This window comes from Syngnathus leptorhynchus, unplaced genomic scaffold (genome assembly GCF_054491065.1).
Source record: "Syngnathus leptorhynchus isolate UIUO unplaced genomic scaffold, UIUO_Slep HiC_scaffold_165, whole genome shotgun sequence".
In the NCBI taxonomy this organism is placed as follows: domain Eukaryota; kingdom Metazoa; phylum Chordata; class Actinopteri; order Syngnathiformes; family Syngnathidae; genus Syngnathus; species Syngnathus leptorhynchus.
In genome coordinates this window covers 95,001-100,747 of record NW_028232132.1, presented here as the reverse complement: position 1 = coordinate 100,747, position 5,747 = coordinate 95,001, and positions in this window count along the sequence as shown.

Genomic DNA, 5,747 nt, shown 5'->3' with positions numbered 1-5,747 from the left:
CCGCCCAGCGCCGGTTCCGCAGTCGGCCTCGAATGACGAAAAATAACGGTCTCCTCCTGGAGCTCACAGCCAACTTGGCAAAAAGTTTCTAAGTGCCCACGGCCCTGCCGAGCTTTGACGTCCGCCCAGCGCCGGTTCCGCAGTCGGCCTCGAATGACGAAAAATAACGGTCTCCTCCTGGAGCTCACAGCCAACTTGGCAAAAAGTTTCTAAGTGCCCACGGCCCTGCCGAGCTTTGGCGTCCGCCCAGCGCCGGTTCCGCAGTCGGCCTCGAATGACGAAAAATAACGGTCTCCTCCTGGAGCTCACAGCCAACTTGGCAAAAAGTTTCTAAGTGCCCACGGCCCTGCCGAGCTTTGGCGTCCGCCCAGCGCCGGTTCCGCAGTCGGCCTCGAATGACGAAAAATAACGGTCTCCTCCTGGAGCTCACAGCCAACTTGGCAAAAAGTTTCTAAGTGCCCACGGCCCTGCCGAGCTTTGGCGTCCGCCCAGCGCCGGTTCCGCAGTCGGCCTCGAATGACGAAAAATAACGGTCTCCTCCTGGAGCTCACAGCCAACTTGGCAAAAAGTTTCTAAGTGCCCACGGCCCTGCCGAGCTTTGGCGTCCGCCCAGCGCCGGTTCCGCAGTCGGCCTCGAATGACGAAAAATAACGGTCTCCTCCTGGAGCTCACAGCCAACTTGGCAAAAAGTTTCTAAGTGCCCACGGCCCTGCCGAGCTTTGGCGTCCGCCCAGCGCCGGTTCCGCAGTCGGCCTCGAATGACGAAAAATAACGGTCTCCTCCTGGAGCTCACAGCCAACTTGGCAAAAAGTTTCTAAGTGTCACATCTCTGAAAAAACGGCTAAGTGTCGACTTTCGAAAAAACGGCAAAGTGTCACATCTCTGAAAAAACGGCTAAGTGTCGACTTTCGAAAAAACGGCTAAGTGTCAACTTTCGAAAAAACGGCTAAGTGTCGCCTCTCTGAAAAAACGGCAAAGTGTCAACTTTCGAAAAAACGACAGAGTGTCGCCTCTCTGAAAAAACGACTAAGTGTCGACTCTGAGAAAATGGCAAAGTGCCCACGGCTCTGCGGGCTCGTGCATCCGACCCGCGCCGGTTCCCCAGCCGGCCTGAAATAAGGCAAAACCAGCCTCTCCGCCTGGAGCTCAGAGCCAACTTGGCGAATATTTTCTAAGTGCCCACGGCTCTGCGTGGCTACGGCGTCTGCCCAGCGCCGGTTCCTGGGTCGAACCCCGAGGACGAGGAATGCCGGTCTCCGCCTGGAGGTCCCAGCTTAATCGGCGAAAATTTTCTAAGTGCCCACGGCTCTGCCGGGCTCGTGCATCCGACCCGCGCCGGTTCCCCAGCCGGCCTGAAATAAGGCAAAACCAGGCTCTCCCCCTGGAGCTCAGAGCCAATTGTGGCGAAAAAACGACTAAGTGTCAACTTTCGAAAAAACGACTAAGTGTCAACTTTCCAAAAAAACGGCTAAGTGTCGACTTTCGAAAAAACGGCTAAGTGTCAACTTTCGAAAAAACGACTAAGTGTCGCCTCTGAAAAAACGACTAAGTGTCGCCTCTCTGAAAAAACGACTAAGTGCCCACGGCTCTGCGGGGCTTGTGAGTCCGCCCCGCGCCGGTTCGGCGGTCGGCCTCAAAAAGCGAAAAATCAGCCTCTCTCCCTGGAGCTCACCAAAAATTTGTCGAAATTTTTCTAAGTTCTCCTCGAGGTACCAGGGGGTGAGGTACCCGGGCTAAGGTGCAGTACCTTTTTTGGTCTTCAGGTGCGCCAGAGTACAATGAAATGGTCCCAGTAGTCAGTGTACTCATCGACTTTCCCCCCGTTTTCCAAAGCACCCCGTTTACGAGTATGGAGGAGATGGTGCTGGTCTCCCCACGGCGTCGGACACGCCGTCCTCGACAGCACAAGGTCGGATAGAAGACCTGAAAAGCGCCGTGGCACGCGCTGGAGGTGTCACTGTGGCGAAAAAGTGACTAAGTGTCAACTTTCGAAAAAACGGCTAAGTGTCAACTTTCGAAAAAACGGCTAAGTGTCAACTTTCGAAAAAACGGCTAAGTGTCAACTTTCGAAAAAACGACTAAGTGTCGCCTCTCTGAAAAAACGGCAAAGTGTCAACTTTCGAAAAAACGACTAAGTGTCAACTTTCGAAAAAACGACTAAGTGTCACCTCTCTGAAAAAATGGCAAAGTGTCAACTGCGAATGTGGTGGTGCATGGAAGGAAGTGGAGGACGGCCGCCTCCTTAAACACAGGCCGAAGAGGAGCGTCAGGGCCGGCTCCTTAAACACGGACCGAGTGTCGCCCTTAACACAGACCAAGCGGAGGACGGCCGCCTCCCTAAATACAGGCCGAACCGGAGCGCGAGGGCCGCTCCTTAAACACGGACCGAGTGTCGCCCTTAACACAGACCAAGGGGAGGACGGCCGCCTCCTTAAACACAGGCCGGAGAGGAGCGTCAGGGCCAGGCTCCTCAAACATGGACCGAGTGTCGCCCTTAACACAGACCAAGGGGAGGACGGCCGCCTCCTTAAACACAGGCCGGAGAGGAGCGTCAGGGCCAGGCTCCTCAAACATGGACCGAGTGTCGCCCTTAACACAGACCAAGGGGAGGACGGCCGCCTCCTTAAACACAGGCCGGAGAGGAGCGTCAGGGCCAGGCTCCTCAAACATGGACCGAGTGTCGCCCTTAACACGGACCAAGGGGAGGACGGCCGCCTCCTTAAACACAGGCCGGAGAGGAGCGTCAGGGCCAGGCTCCTCAAACATGGACCGAGTGTCGCCCTTAACACGGACCAAGGGGAGGACGGCCGCCTCCTTAAACACAGGCCGGAGAGGAGCGTCAGGGCCAGGCTCCTCAAACATGGACCGAGTGTCGCCCTTAACACGGACCAAGGGGAGGACGGCCGCCTCCTTAAACACAGGCCGGAGAGGAGCGTCAGGGCCAGGCTCCTCAAACATGGACCGAGTGTCGCCCTTAACACGGACCAAGGGGAGGACGGCCGCCTCCTTAAACACAGGCCGGAGAGGAGCGTCAGGGCCAGGCTCCTCAAACATGGACCGAGTGTCGCCCTTAACACGGACCAAGGGGAGGACGGCCGCCTCCTTAAACACAGGCCGGAGAGGAGCGTCAGGGCCAGGCTCCTCAAACATGGACCGAGTGTCGCCCTTAACACGGACCAAGGGGAGGACGGCCGCCTCCTTAAACACAGGCCGGAGAGGAGCGTCAGGGCCAGGCTCCTCAAACATGGACAGAGTGTCGCCCTTAACACAGACCAAGCGGAGGACGGCCGCCTCCCTAAATACAGGCCGAACCGGAGCGCGAGTGTCGCTCCTTAAACACGGACCGAGTGGAGGACGGCCGCCTCCTTAAACACAGGCCGAACAAAATGACACAAAGTGTCAACTGCGAATGTTGTCCATCCAAGGAAGGAGCGTGATGCCCGGCCGGCTCCTTAAACACAGGCCGAGAGTCGCCCCGGACGGTCCGCCTCGCGGCGCCCGTCTGCTCGGATAAAATGACACAAAGTGTCAACTACGAATGTTGTCCATCCAAGGAGGGAGCGTGATGCCCGGCCGGCTCCGAAAACACAGGCCGAGAGTCGCCCCGGACGGTCCGCCTCGCGGCGCCCGTCTGCTCGGATAAAATGACACAAAGTGTCAACTGCGAATGTTGTCCATCCAAGGAAGGAGCGTGATGCCCGGCCGGCTCCTTAAATACAGGCCGAGAGTCGCCCCGGACGGTCCGCCTCGCGGCGCCCGCCCGCTCGGATAAAATGACACAAAGTGTCAACTACGAATGTTGTCCATCCAAGGAAGGAGCGTGATGCCCGGCCGGCTCCTTAAACACAGGCCGAGAGTCGCCCCGGACGGTCGCCTCGCGGCGCCCGTCTGCTCGGATAAAATGACACAAAGTGTCAACTACGAATGTTGTCCATCCAAGGAGGGAGCGTGATGCCCGGCCGGCTCCGAAAACACAGGCCGAGAGTCGCCCCGGACGGTCCGCCTCGCGGCGCCCGTCCGCTCGGATAAAATGACACAAAGTGTCAACTACGAATGTTGTCCATCCAAGGAGGGAGCGTGAGGCCCGGCCGGCTCCGAAAACACAGGCCGAGAGTCGCCCCGGACGGTCCGCCTCTCGAGGCGCCCGCCCGCTCGGATAAAATGACACAAAGTGTCAACTACGAATGTTGTCCATCCAAGGAGGGAGCGTGATGCCCGGCCGGCTCCGAAAACACAGGCCGAGATTCGACCCCGGACGGGCCGTCTTCTCCCGGCGCCCGCCCGCGTACGCCCCCCATCCCCGGTCGCCCGTCTGCTCCCGGTGGGCCTCCGAGTACCCCCTCACCCAACTGACCGACTGGCACTCATGACCCGCCTTGGTAGGGCCTCCATCGGCCTCGGCTCGTCCGACGTCGGGTGGACGGTTCCTACCCACTGCGGGTCGCACTCTAGCGCCCCGGCCGCTGCGTGAGCGTGCGCTCCCCGCGCCGCCCCGCAGGCCCCGGCGCGACCGTACTGCGGCGAGACCGAGACGACCCGGTTTGGCATCCATCCCACCTAGCCACGATCCACGGAGGCCGAGCGAGCGGCTGAGTGTCGGGCGCCGCGCGTGCGAGCGTCCGCCGGCCGCGCCGGTCCTTCCGCGAATGTCGTTTCTCAAACCCTCCGGCTTGATAGCGGCGGCACCACGGGAAGCCGTCCACACACACCGTCCGACCTCTATCCGAAAAGCCTTCCCGACCAACCGCGGTCGCGGGGGCGTCTGTCGCTCCGCATCGGGGGGGCGTATGGCTTCCGCGCTACGCGCTGCGGGCTCGGGGGGGCCGCAACGGCTGAGTCTGACTCGGCCGGGGCGCAGCTTCCCTCCCGGCAGTCAGCAATAGTGCCGATCGCGCCTGCCACCAGCCCCCTCCCCGACGGGTTCGTCGGCGCCGGCTGGCCGCCGTCCGCCTTCGTTCCCCGAGGGTTCCCAACCAGCGCCGATCCAACTCCGCATCCTGGCCGCACGCAGTGCGTGCCTCGCGCGGGTAAGTCGCCGGCGCAGCGCCGCAGCTCCCGACCCCCGCGTACGGGAATAGTTGAGGGCCTCAGCGGGCCGCACCGACCGAGTCCGACTCGGGCCGGGGCGCAGATTCCCGCTTGGGTGACCGAACGTTCTCTGCTCGGGCCGGAGGGCCGACGCCCGTCCCCCCCCGTCGTCCCCCACGGACCGCCTCCGAGGCCACTTCGCACGGCTCATCCTCGGCTCCCTACCAATGCTTAATCGATGGGGCCGCCCGGCCGGATTCGCGCCCCCCTGTCCACCGCGAGTCTCCCCAGACTAACCCGAGTTACCGCCCAGCTCGCCTAACCTTGCACTCGCTCTGCCAAACGGTCGTGTAGTCGGCGGGCCGTCCTACGGGTCGCCCTCCCTCCCCAAACGCGCGGCGGGATAGCGGCAAGGCGGCGGCGGCGGCCAGCGGCGTCGGGGCGCTCGCACCGGAGAAGAGGCGTCTTACGAGGCCGGGCGCAGCTCCCTCTCGTTTACTTGCTGAGTAGCGGCGCTCGAAGGTTCCGCGGCGAGCGCGGCTCATCCCATTGAATGTCCCTGCACCAGGCTCCATCGAAGGGCCGCCCGGCCGGATTCGCACCCCCCTGTCCACCGCGAAGTCCCCTCGACTAACCCGAGTTACCGCCCAGTTCGCCTAACCTTGCATCGCCCCGCCAAACGAGCGAGTTGTCGGCCGTCCTGCGGGTCGCCACCGGCC